Here is a 14,536-nt window from a genome sequence, read left to right on the forward strand (position 1 = left end):
TTTTGTGGGAGATGATACCTCAGGGTTAACCCTAGGAGAGGACGTTTAGTTTTGAAATCCTCTGGCTTCATCGCGCGGCTAAAAGAGCTTAGTGGGAAAAACAAAGGAGGAAGAGTTTGTTTCATGATCAACAACTCATGATGTGATTGTAGGCGTGTACAAAACCCTTCAGAGTTTCTATGTTCCCCTGACCTGGAATCACAATCAAATGAAAGTCAAATCAAATGTATTTATATAGCCCTTCGTACATCAGCTGATATCTCAAAGTGCTGTACAGAAACCCAGCCTAAAACCCCAAACAGCAAGCAATGCAGGTGTAGAAGCACGGTGACTAGGAAAAACTCACCTATAAAGGCCAGAACCACGGAAGAAACCTAGAGAGGAACCAGGCTATGTGGGGTGGCCAGTCCTCTTCTAGCTGTGTCGGGTGGAGATTATAACAGAACATAGCCAAGATGTTCAAATGTTCATAAATGACCAGCATGGTCGAATAATAATAATAATCACAGTAGTTGTCAGTTCCTCTACCTCCTCTCTAAATGCAGACCTCATTATCTCCTGAAAGAATTCACAGCTGTTTGTATCACGGCTGTGTACATCACCCCCGACACTGCGCTTGCCCCCAAGGAAATACACAGGGAATTTTGAACAAATTGGGAAACAGCATATCGCAAGGCTTCATTCAATGTAGCCGGGGAATAAAGCCCAGTTTTGTTACATTTCAGTCTTCTCTATGATGTATATCAAGTGTAATATTGGGATGCAAACTCAAAATTGAATACATATCAACTCTATATGTAAAATAGGGGTCTTCTTTCTTTATGCCTATAACCGTGTCTGTGAGCTGTAGATTTTTGTTTCAAAGTAGATTTGTTTAAGACTAAATCAAATCAAATCAAATTGTATTTGTTTATTTGTCACAGATGTTACTGTGAGTGTAGCGAAATGCTACACAGGAACACTCTGTGTGAGCCTGATTTAGACCAATGCTACCCAGGATGTGTGAGCCTGATTTAGACCAATGCTACCCAGGATGTGTGAGCCTGATTTAGACCAATGCTACCCAGGATGTGTGAGCCTGATTTAGACCAATGCTACCCAGGAACACTCTGTGTGAGCCTGATTTAGACCAATGCTACGCAGGAACACTCTGTGTGAGCCTGATTTAGACCAATGCTACCCAGGATGTGTGAGCCTGATTTAGACCAATGCTACCCAGGATGTGTGAGCCTGATTTAGACCAATGAAGTAAACGGTTAAGAAACCATCTCACTCGTGGGAATAGGACATCGGATCATTGTTATTCGCCATTTCAAGACGGATACAAAAGCCCCCCGCCCCCTGCAAATTAGACCATGACTCAATTCTGAGTCATGATGAAATTATGAAAAGAGGAAGCAGCCGTGTTTAGGTCTGTCCAATGCTGGTCTGACCAATCTGTTTTGATCATGTGGGCTGGGATATGTTCTGCGGACTCCCGATCTCTGTAGTGTGTAGTGCGTTAACCCTCGCAAGGCTGACAGCTCGGATGGCATCCCAAGCCGTGTCCTCAGAGTATGCAGCCTGCTGGAGTGTTTATTGACATTTTCAACCTCTCTCTATCTCAGTCTGTCTTCCTCACTATCGCCCCGTTGCACTCACTTCTGTCGTCATGAAGTGCTTTGAGCCACTTCACCCACTATAATTTGCGTACCATCCCCAACAGATCCACGGTTGATGCAATCGCCATCGCACTGCCCTTTCACACCTGGACAAGATGAAAAACTACGTGAGAATGCTGTTCATTGACTACAGCTCAACTTTTAACGCCATAATATGCTCCAAGTTCGTCACTAAACTCAGGGCCTTGGGTCTGAACTCCTCCCTGTGCAACTGAATCCTAGATTTCCGTACGGGTCGACCCCGGGTGGTAAGGGTAGGTAACAACACATCCGCCATGCTAATACTCAACATGGGGGCCCCAAACGGCAGGACACTCAGCCCTCTACTGTACTCCCTCTTCACCCATGACTGCGTGGCCACACACATACTCCAACTCAATCATCAAGTTTGCTGATGACACGACAGAGGTAGGCCTGAAAATAACCCTTCCATCAACTGAAATAGACTCACCAGACCGACATCGTGGCACAACAACGCCTCTTCAACCTCAGGCGGCTGAAGACATTTGGTAATGCCGCTAAGACCCTGACAACATCCTATAGATGCACCATTGAGAGCATTCTGTAGGGCAGCACACATACTTAACCCCTTCATTTTGTTGGCACAAAACTAGCTCCATACTTCCATTCATTTGTATGGGTTACCTTTAGAACAGGCCCGTGACACGGGTGGGGGTTGTGGAGCAAAATGGAGAACATCGTGTTCATGGGAGTCTCCCCTTTCCATAGAGGGTTAGAGAGGAGGTAGAGGAGGTTAGAGAGGAGGTAGAGGAGGATAGAAAGGAGGTAGAGGATAGAGAGGAGGTAGAGGAGGATAGAGAGGAGGTAGAGGATAGAGAGGAGGTAGAGGAGGTTAGAGAGGAGGTAGAGGATAGAGAGGAGGTAGAGGATAGAGAGGAGGGAGAGGATAGAGAGGAGGTAGAGAGGAGGTAGAGGATAGAGAGGAGGATAGAGAGGAGGATAGAGAGGAGGTAGAGGATAGAGAGGAGGTAGAGAAGGTAGAGAGGAGGTAGAGGAGGATAGAAAGGAGGTAGAGGAGGATAGAGAGGAGGTAGAGGATAGAGATGAGGTAGAGGATAGAGATGAGGTAGAGGATAGAGAGGAGGGAGAGGATAGAGAGGAGGTAGAGAGGAGGTAGAGGATAGAGAGGAGGGAGAGGAGGATAGAGAGAAGGTAGAGGAGGATAGAGAGGAGGTAGAGGAGGTTAGAGAGGAGGTAGAGGAGGATAGAGAGGAGGTAGAGGACAGAGAGGAGTTAGAGAGGAGCGAGAGGATAGAGAGAAGGTAGAGAGGAGATATAGGACAGAGAGGAGGCTGGAGAGGAGGTAGAGGATAGAGAGGAGGTAAAGGATAGACAGGAGGTAGAGGAGGATAGAGAGGAGGTAGAGGAGGGAGAGGAGGTAGAGGAGGATAGAGAGGAGAGGAGGATAGAGAGGAGGTAGAGGAGGATAGAGAGGAGGGAGAGGAGGATAGAGAGGATAGAGAGGAGGATAGAAGAGGATAGAGAGGAGGGAGAGGAGGTAGAGGGGGATAGAGGAGGATAGAGAGGAGGTAGAGGAGGTTAGAGAGGTGGTAGAGGAGGTTAGAGAGGTGGTAGAGGAGGATAGAGAGGAGGGAGAGGAGGTTAGAGAGGTGGTAGAGGAGGATAGAGAGGAGGGAGAGGAGGTAGAGGGGGTTAGAGAGGTGGTAGAGGAGGATAGAGAGGAGGGAGAGGATAGTGAGGAGGGAGAGGAGGATAGAGGAGGATAGAGAGGAGGGAGAGGAGGTAGAGGAGGATAGAGAGGAGGGAGAGGAGGATAGAGAGGAGGGAGAGGAGGTAGAGGGGGTTAGATGAGGGGTAATTAGGAGCGAGGAGGGGCTTCCAGGAAGGTTAAGGGGTTCTCCAGGGGGACTCACTGTGCCTGCCTCTTCTCCAGCCATCTGACATGCAGTCTGAAATATAAACTCTCACTCGTCTTAAAGCAACTCTGCACAGAGGTAAGAGTTCAGCCAAACTCAATACGCACGCGCGCACGCACACACACACACACACACACACACACACACACACACACACACACACACACACACACACACACACACACACACACACACACACACACACACACACACACACACACACACACACACACACAGCAGCAGAGCAGTTGTTTCTCATCAGATTAATTGCCTCTGTATCTCCAGCAGTACAACGTATAGCTCCATATGCTAGACTGTGTAAATGCTAGTCTGTGTGTCTGTGTATATGCTAGTCTGTGCATATGGTAGTCTGTGTGTCTGTATATGTTAGGCTGTGTATATGCTAGTCTGTGTACATGGAAGTCTGTGTATATGCTAGTCTGTGTACATGGAAGTCTGTGTATATGCTAGTCTGTGTACATGGAAGTCTGTGTATATGCTAGTCTGTGTACATGGAAGTCTGTGTATTTGCTAGTCTGTGTGTCTGTATATATGCTAGCCTGTGTATATGATAGTCTGTATATATGCTAGTCTGTATATATGCTAGTCTGTGTATATGCTAGTCTGTGTGTCTGTGTATTTTTTTAATATATTTTGTATTTTTTATTTCACCTTTATTTAGTCTAGTTGAGAACAAGTTCTAATTTGCAACTGCAACCTGGCCAAGATAAAGCACAGCAGTGTGAACAGACAACACAGTTACACATGGAGTAAACAATTAACAAGTCAATAACACAGTAGAAAAAAAAGAGAGTCTATATACATTGTGTGCAAAAGGCATGAGGAGGTAGGCGAATAATTATAATTTTGCAGATTAACACTGGAGTGATAAATGATCAGATGGTCATGTACAGGTAGAGATATTGGTGTGCAAAAGAGCAGAAAAGTAAATAAATAAAAACAGTGTGGGGATGAGGTAGGTAAAATTGGGTGGGCTATTTACCGATGGACTATGTACAGCTGCAGCGATCGGTTAGCTGCTCAGATAGCAGATGTTTGAAGTTGGTGAAGGAGATAAAAGTCTCCAACTTCAGCTATTTTTGCAATTCGTTTCGGTCACAGGCAGTAGAGAACTGGATGAAAGGCGGCCAAATGAGGTGTTGGCTTTAGGGATGATCAGTGAGATACACCTGCTGGAGCACTTGCTACGGGTGGGTGTTGCCATCGTGACCAGTGAACTGAGATAAGGCGGAGCTTTACCTAGCATGGACTTGTAGATGACCTGGAGCCAGTGGGTCTGGCGACTAACATGTAGCGAGGGCCAGCCAACGAGAGCATACAGGTCACAGTGGTGGGTGGTATAAGGTGCTTTAGTAACAAAACGGATGGCACTGTGATAAACTGCATCCAGTTTGCTGAGTAGAGTGTTGGAGGCAATTTTGTAGATGACATCGCCGAAGTCGAGGATCGTTAGGATAGTCAGTTTTACTAGGGTAAGTTTGGCGGCGTGAGTGAAGGAGGCTTTGTTGCGGAATAGAAAGCCGACTCTAGATTTGATTTTAGATTGGAAATGTTTGATATGAGTCTGGAAGGAGAGTTTACAGTCTAGCCAGACACCTAGGTACTTATAGGTGTCCACATATTCAAGGTCGGAACCATCCAGGGTGGTGATGCTCGTCGGGCATGCGGGTGCAGGCAGCGAACGGTTGAAAAGCATGCATTTGGTTTTACTAGCGTTTAAAAGCAGTTGGAGGCCATGGAAGGAGTGTTGTATGGCATTGAAGCTCGTTTGGAGGTTAGATAGCACAGTGTCCAAGGACGGGCCGGAAGTATATAGAATGGTGTCGTCTGCGTAGAGGTGGATCAGGGAATCGCCCGCAGCAAGAGCAACATCATTGATATATACAGAGAAAAGAGTCGGCCCGAGAATTGAACCCTGTGGCACCCCCATAGAGACTGCCAGAGGACCGGACAGCATGCCCTCCGATTTGACACACTGAACTCTGTCTGCAAAGTAGTTGGTGAACCAGGCAAGGCAGTCATCAGAAAAACCGAGGCTACTGAGTCTGCCGATAAGAATATGGTGATTGACAGAGTCGAAAGCCTTGGCAAGGTCGATGAAGACGGCTGCACAGTACTGTCTTTTATTGATGGCGGTTATGATATCGTTTAGTACCTTGAGTGTGGCTGAGGTGCACCCGTGACCGGCATGGAAACCAGATTGCACAGCGGAGAAGGTACGGTGGGGTTCGAGATGGTCAGTGACCTGTTTGTTGACTTGGCTTTCGAAGACCTTAGATAGGCAGGGAAAGGATGGATATAGGTCTGTAACAGTTTGGGTCCAAGGTGTCTCCCCCTTTGAAGAGGGGGATGACTGCGGCAGCTTTCCAATCCTTGGGGATCTCAGACGATATGAAAGAGAGGTTGAACAGGCTGGTAATAGGGGTATATGCTAGCCTGTGTATATGTTTGTCTGTGTATATGCTAGTCTGTGAATATGCTAGCCTGTGTATATAAAAGTCTGTGTGTATTTGCTAGTCTGTGTGTCTGTGTATATGTTAGTCTGTGTGTCTGTTAGTCTGTGTGTCTGTGTACAGTGGGGCAAAAAAGTATTTAGTCCGCCACCAATTGTGCATGTTCTCCCACTTAAAAAGATGAGAGAAGCCTATAATTTTCATCATAGGTACACTTCAACTATGACAGGCAAAATGAGAAAGAAAATCCAGAAAATCACATTGTAGGGTTTTAATGAATTTATTTGCAAATTATGGTGGAAAATAAGTATTTGGTCACCTACAAACAAGCAAGATTTCTGGCTCTCACAGACCTGTAACTTCGTCTTTAAGAGGCTCCTCTGTCCTCCACTCATTACCTGTATTAATGGCACCTGTTTGAACTTGTTATCAGTATAATAGACACCTGTCCACAACCTCAAACAGTCACACTCCAAACCCCACTATGGCCAAGACCAAAGAGCTGTCAAAGGACACCAGAATCAAAATTTGACCTGCACCAGGCTGGGAAGACTGAATCTGCAATAGCTAAGCAGCTTGGTTTGAAGAAATCAACGGTGGGAGCAATTTTTAGGAAATGGGAGACATACAAGACCACTGATAATCTCCCTCGATCTGGGGCTCCACGCAAGATCTCACCCCGTGGGGTCAAAATGATCACAAGAACGGTGAGCAAAAATCCCAGAACCACATGGGGGGACCTAGTGAATGACCTGCAGAGAGCTGGGACCAAAGTAACAAAGCCTACCATCAGTAACACACTACGCCACCAGGGACTCAAATCCTGCAGTGCCAGACGTGTCCCCCTGCTTAAGCCAGTACATGTCCAGGCCCGTCTGAAGTTTGCTAGAGAGCATTTGGATGATCCAGAAGAAGATTGTGAAAATATCATATGGTCAGATGAAACCAAAATATAACTTTTTGGTAAAAACTCAACTCGTCGTGTTTGGCGGACAAAGAATGCTGAGTTGCATTCAAAGAACACCATACCTACTGTGAAGCATGGGGGTGGAAACGTCATGCTTTGGGGCTGTTTTTCTCCAAAGGGACCAGGACAACTGATCCGTGGAAAGGAAAGAATGAATGTGGCCATGTATCGTGAGATTTTTAGTGAAAACCTCCTTCCATCAGCAAGGGCATTGAAGATGAAACGTGGCTGGGTCTTTCAGCATGACAATGATCCCAAACACACCGCCCGGGCAACGAAGGAGTGGATTCTTAAGAAGCATTTCAAGGTCCTGGAGTGGCCTAGCCAGTCTCCAGATCTCAACCCCATAGAAAATCTTTGGAGGGAGTTGAAAGTCTGTGTTGCCCAGCAACAGCCCCAAAACATCACTGCTCTAGAGGAGATCTGCATGGAGGAATGGGCCAAAATACCAGCAACAGTGTGTGAAAACCTTGTGAAGACTTATAGGAAACGTTTGACCTCTGTCATTGCCAACAAAGGGTATATAACAAAGTATTGAGATAAACTTTTGTTATTGACCAAATACTTATTTTCCACCATAATTTGCAAATAAATTCATTAAAAATCCTACAATGTGATTTTCTGGATTTTTTTTCTTATCTTGTCTGTCATAGTTGAAGTGTACCTATGATGAAAATTACAGGCCTCTCTCATCTTTTTAAGTGGGAGAACTTGCACAATTGGTGGCTGACTTAATACTTTTTTGCCCCACTGTATATGCTAGTCTGTGTGTTTGTGTATATGCTAGTCTGTGAATATGTTAGTCTGTGTATATGCTAGTCTGTGTATATGCTAGTCTGTGTATATGCTAGTCTGTGTATATGCTAGTCTGTGTATATGCTAGTCTGTGTATATGCTAGTCTGTGTATATGCTAGTCTGTGTATATGCTAGTCTGTGTATTTGCTAGTCTGTGTATATGTTAGTCTGTGTATATGCTAGTCTGTGTATATGCTAGTCTGTCTATGTGTTAGTCTGTGTGTCTGTTAGTCTGTGTGTCTGTCTATAGGCTCATCTGTGTATATGCTAGTCTGTGTATATGCTAGTCTGTGTATATGCTAGTCTCTATATATGCTAGTCGGTGTATTTGCTAGTCTGTGTATATGCTAGTCTGTGTATATGCTAGTCTGTGTATATGCTAGTCTGTGTATTTGCTAGTCTGTGTATTTGCTAGTCTGTGTATATGCTAGTCTGTGTATATGCTAGTCTGTGTATTTGCTAGTCTGTGTATATGCTAGTCTGTGTATATGTTAATCTGTGTATATGCTAGTCTGTGTATATGTTAGTCTGTTTATACGCTAGTCTGTGTATATTTTAGTCCGTGTATATGTTAGTCTGTGTATATTTTAGTCCTTGTATATGTTAGTCTGTGTATATTTTAGTCCTTGTATATGTTAGTCTGTGTGTCTGTGTATATGCTAGTCTGTGTATATTTTAGTCCTTGTATATGTTAGTCTGTGTATATTTTAGTCCTTGTATATGTTAGTCTGTGTATATTTTAGTCCTTGTATATGTTAGTCTGTGTATATTTTAGTCCTTGTATATGTTAGTCTGTGTGTCTGTGTATATGCTAGTCTGTGTATATTTTAGTCCTTGTATATGTTAGTCTGTGTGTCTGTGTATATGCTAGTCTGTGTATATTTTAGTCCTTGTATATGTTAGTCTGTGTGTCTGTGTATATGCTAGTCTGTGTATATTTTAGTCCTTGTATATGTTAGTCTGTGTGTCTGTGTATATGCTAGTCTGTATATGTTAGTCTGTGTATATTTTAGTCCTGTGTTATTTTAGTCCTTGTATATTCTGTGTATATTTTAGTCCTTGTATATGTTAGTCTGTGTATATTTTAGTCCTTGTATATGTTAGTCTGTGTATATTTTAGTCCTTGTATATGTTAGTCTGTGTATATTTTAGTCCTTGTATATGTTAGTCTGTGTATATTTTAGTCCTTGTATATGTTAGTCTGTGTATATTTTAGTCCTTGTATATGTTAGTCTGTGTGTCTGTGTATATGCTAGTCTGTTACGACAAGATCTCAGATGTTCTGGCTGAGTGAGGGAGACATCTGCCTCCCAAATGGCACCCTATTCCCTATATAGTGCACTACTATAGACCATGGCCCTATTCCCTATATAGTGCACTACTTTAGACCAGGGCCCTATTCCCTATATAGTGGTACTACTTTAGACCAGGGCCCTATTCCCTATATAGTGCACTACTTTAGACCAGGGTCCTATTCCCTATATAGTACACTACTATAGACCAGAGCCCTATTCCCTATATAGTGCACTACTATAGACCAGAGCCCTATTCCCTATATAGTGCACTACTTTAGAACAGGACCCTATTCCCTATATAGTACACTACTATAGACCAGGGCCCTATTCCCTATATAGTACACTACTTTAGACCAAGGCCCTATTCCCTATTATAGTACACTACTTTAGAACAGGACCCTATTCCCTATATAGTGCACTACGTTAGACCAGGGCCCTATTCCCTATATAGTACACTACTTTAGACCAAGGCCCTATTCCCTATTATAGTACACTACTTTAGAACAGGACCCTATTCCCTATATAGTGCACTACTTTAGACCAGGGCCCTATTCCCTACATAGTGCACTACTTTAGACCAGGGCCCTATTCCCTATATAGTGGTACTACTATAGACCAGGGCCCTATTCCCTATATAGTGCACTACTTTAGACCAGGGCCCTATTCCCTATATAGTGCACTACTTTAGAACAGGACCCTATTCCCTGTAAAGTGCACTACTATAGACCAAGGCCCTATTCCCTATTATAGTACACTACTTTAGAACAGGACCCTATTCCCTATATAGTACACTACTATAGACCAGGGCCCTATTCCCTATATAGTACACTACTATAGACCAGGGCCCTATTCCCTATATAGTACACTAACTATAGACCAGACCAAGTAGCCCTATTCCCTATAGTACACTACTTTAGAACAGGACCCTATTCCCTATATAGTGCACTACTTTAGACCAGGGCCCTATTCCCTACATAGTGCACTACTTTAGACCAGGGCCCTATTCCCTACATAGTGCACTACTTTAGACCAGGGCCCTATTCCCTATATAGTGGTACTACTTTAGACCAGGGCCCTATTCCCTATATAGTGCACTACTTTAGACCAGGGCCCTATTCCCTATATAGTACACTACTTTAGACCAGGGCCCTATTCCCTATATAGTACACTACTTCAGACCAGGGCCCTATTCCCTATATAGTGGTACTACTATAGACCAGGGCCCTATTCCCTATATAGTGGTACTACTATAGACCAGGGCCCTATTCCCTATATAGTGGTACTACTTTAGACCAGGGCCCTATTCCCTATATAGTGGTACTACTTTAGACCAGGGCCCTATTCCTATATAGTGGTACTACTTTAGACCAGGGCCCTATTCCCTATATAGTGGTACTACTTTAGACCAGGGCCCTATATTCCCTATATAGGCCATATTACTTTAGACCAGAGCCCTATTCCCTATAAAGTGCACTACTTTATACCAGTGTCCTATTCCCTACATAGTGCACTACTTTATACCAGGGCCCTATTCCCTATATAGTGACTACTTTAGACCAGGGCCCTATTCCATATATAGTGCACTACTTTATACCAGGGCCCTATTCCCTATATAGTACACTACTTTAGACCAGGGCCCTATTCCCTACATAGTGCACTACTTTAGACCAGGGCCCTATTCCCTATATAGTGGTACTACTTTAGACCAGGGCCCTATTCCCTATATAGTGCACTACTATAGACCATGGCCCTATTCCCTATATAGTGCACTACTTTAGACCAGGGCCCTATTCCCTATATAGTGCACTACTTTAGACCAGGGCCCTATTCCCTATATAGTACACTACTTTAGACCAAGGCCCTATTCCCTATTATAGTACACTACTTTAGAACAGGACCCTATTCCCTATATAGTACACTACTTTAGACCAGGGCCCTATTCCCTATATAGTGCACTACTTTAGACCAGGGCCCTATTCCCTACATAGTGCACTACTTTAGACCAGGGCCCTATTCCCTATATAGTGGTACTACTTTAGACCAGGGCCCTATTCCCTATATAGTGCACTACTTTAGACCAGGGCCCTATTCCCTATATAGTGGTACTACTATAGACCAGGGCCCTATTCCCTATATAGTGGTACTACTTTAGACCAGGGCCCTATTCCCTATATAGTGGTACTACTTTAGACCAGGGCCCTATTCCCTATATAGTGGTACTACTTTAGGCCAGGGCACTATTCCCTATATAGTGGTACTACTTTAGACCAGGGCCCTATTCACTATATAGTGCACTACTTTAGACCAGGCCATATTCCCTATATAGTGCACTACTTTAGACCAGAGCCCTATTCCCTATAAAGTGCACTACTTTATACCAGTGTCCTATTCCCTACATAGTGCACTACTTTATACCAGGGCCCTATTCCCTATATAGTGACTACTTTAGACCAGGGCCCTATTCCATATATAGTGCACTACTTTATACCAGGGCCCTATTCCCTATATAGTACACTACTTTAGACCAGGGCCCTATTCCCTATATAGTGCACTACTTTATACCATGGCCCTATTCCCTATATAGTGCACTACTTTATACCATGGCCCTATTCCCTATATAGTGCATTACTTTAGACCAAGGCCCTATTCCCTATATAGTGCACTACTTTATACCATGGCCCTATTCCCTATATAGTGCACTACTTTAGACCAGGGCCCTATTCCCTATATAGTGCACTACTTTATACCAGGGCCCTATTCCCTATATAGTACACTACTATAGACTAATGCCCTATTCCCTATATTGTGGTAATACTATAGACCAGGGCTCTATTCCCTATATAGTGCACTACTTTAGACCAGGGCCCTATTCCCTACACTACTTCGGGCCGCTGTCGGCTATAGGGAAGGGATTCCTAACCAGGTAAGAGGACCATCCACAAGGTGTACCTCAGAACTCAAGTTTACTGGTAAATGCAGAGGTCCGGGCAGAGATACATTCAGTCTGAGGCAGAGTAACCGGAAAAGGTTGACAATCACTGCTATAGGCAATACTGTGGGGCTGGCCAATACAGAGCTGAATACTGTGGGGCTGGCCAATACAGAGCTGAATACTGTGGGGCTGGCCAATACAGAGCTGACTACTGTGGGGCTGGCCAATACAGAGCTGACTACTGTGGGGCTGGCCAATACAGAGCTGACTACTGTGGGGCTGGCCAATACAGAGCTGACTACTGTGGGGCTGGCCAATACAGAGCTGAATACTGTGGGGCTGGCCAATACAGAGCTGAATACTGTGGGGCTGGCCAATACAGAGCTGAATACTGTGGGGCTGGCCAATACAGAGCTGAATACTGTGGGGCTGGCCAATACAGAGCTGACTACTGTGGGGCTGGCCAATACAGAGCTGAATACTGTGGGGCTGGCCAATACAGAGCTGACTACTGTGGGGCTGGCATATACAGAGCTGAATACTGTGGGGCTGGCCAATACAGAGCTGACTACTGTGGGGCTGGCATATACAGAGCTGAATACTGTGGGGCTGGCCAATACAGAGCTGACTACTGTGGGGCTGGCATATACAGGCTGTGGGGCTCCAATACAGAGCTGACTACTGTGGGGCTGGCATATACAGAGCTGAATACTGTGGGGCTGGCCAATACAGAGCTGACTACTGTGGGGCTGGCCAATACAGAGCTGAATACTGTGGGGCTGGCCAATACAGAGCTGAATACTGTGGGGCTGGCCAATACAGAGCTGAATACTGTGGGGCTGGCCAATACAGAGCTGACTACTGTGGGGCTGGCCAATACATAGAGGAATACTGTGGGGCTGGCCAATACAGAGCTGAATACTGTGGGGCTGGCCAATACAGAGCTGAATACTGTGGGGCTGGCCAATACAGAGCTGAATACTGTGGGGCTGGCCAATACAGAGCTGACTACTGTGGGGCTGGCCAATATATAGAGGAATACTGTGGGGCTGGCCAATACAGAGCTGACTACTGTGGGGCTGGCCAATACAGAGCTGAATACTGTGGGGCTGGCCAATACAGAGCTGAATACTGTGGGGCTGGCATATACAGAGCTGAATACTGTGGGGCTGGCCAATACAGAGCTGAATACTGTGGGGCTGGCCAATCAGGGCTGAATACATTCAGGCTGGCCAATACAGACTGTGGAATAATGTGGGGCTGGCCAATACAGAGCTGAATACTGTGGGGCTGGCCAATACAGAGCTGACTACTGTGGGGCTGGCCAATACAGAGCTGACTACTGTGGGGCTGGCCAATACAGAGCTGACTACTGTGGGGCTGGCCAATACAGAGCTGACTACTGTGGGGCTGGCCAATATATAGCTGAATACTGTGGGGCTGGCCAATACATAGAGGATTACTGTGGGGCTGGCCAATACATAGAGGAATACTGTGGGGCTGGCCAATACAGAGCTGACTACTGTGGGGCTGGCCAATACAGAGCTGACTACTGTGGGGCTGGCCAATACATAGAGGAATACTGTGGGGCTGGCCAATACAGAGCTGACTACTGTGGGGCTGGCCAATACAGTGCTGACTACTGTGGGGCTGGCCAATACAGAGCTGAATACTGTGGGGCTGGCCAATACAGAGCTGAATACTGTGGGGCTGGCCAATACAGAGCTGAATACTGTGGGGCTGGCCAATACAGAGCTGACTACTGTGGGGCTGGCCAATACATAGAGGAATACTGTGGGGCTGGCCAATACAGAGCTGACTACTGTGGGGCTGGCCAATACAGTGCTGACTACTGTGGGGCTGGCCAATACAGAGCTGAATACTGTGGGGCTGGCCAATACAGAGCTGAATACTGTGGGGCTGGCCAATACAGAGCTGAATACTGTGGGGCTGGCCAATACAGAGCTGAATACTGTGGGGCTGGCCAATACAGAGCTGACTACTGTGGGGCTGGCCAATACAGAGCTGACTACTGTGGGGCTGGCCAATACCGAGCTGACTACTGTGGGGCTGGCCAATATATAGCTGAATACTGTGGGGCTGGCCAATACATAGAGGATTACTGTGGGGCTGGCCAATACATAGAGGAATACTGTGGGGCTGGCCAATACAGAGCTGACTACTGTGGGGCTGGCCAATACAGAGCTGACTACTGTGGGGCTGGCCAATACATAGAGGAATACTGTGGGGCTGGCCAATACAGAGCTGACTACTGTGGGGCTGGACAATATATAGCTGAATACTGTGGGGCTGGCCAATACAGTGCTGACTACTGTGGGGCTGGCCAATACAGAGCTGACTACTGTGGGGCTGGCCAATACAGAGCTGACTACTGTGGGGCTGGCCAATACAGAGCTGACTACTGTGGGGCTGGCCAATACAGAGCTGACTACTGTGGGGCTGGCCAATACAGAGCTGAATACTGTGGGGCTGGCCAATACAGAGCGGACTAC

Source organism: Oncorhynchus masou, chromosome 6 (genome assembly GCF_036934945.1).
Source record: "Oncorhynchus masou masou isolate Uvic2021 chromosome 6, UVic_Omas_1.1, whole genome shotgun sequence".
In the NCBI taxonomy this organism is placed as follows: domain Eukaryota; kingdom Metazoa; phylum Chordata; class Actinopteri; order Salmoniformes; family Salmonidae; genus Oncorhynchus; species Oncorhynchus masou.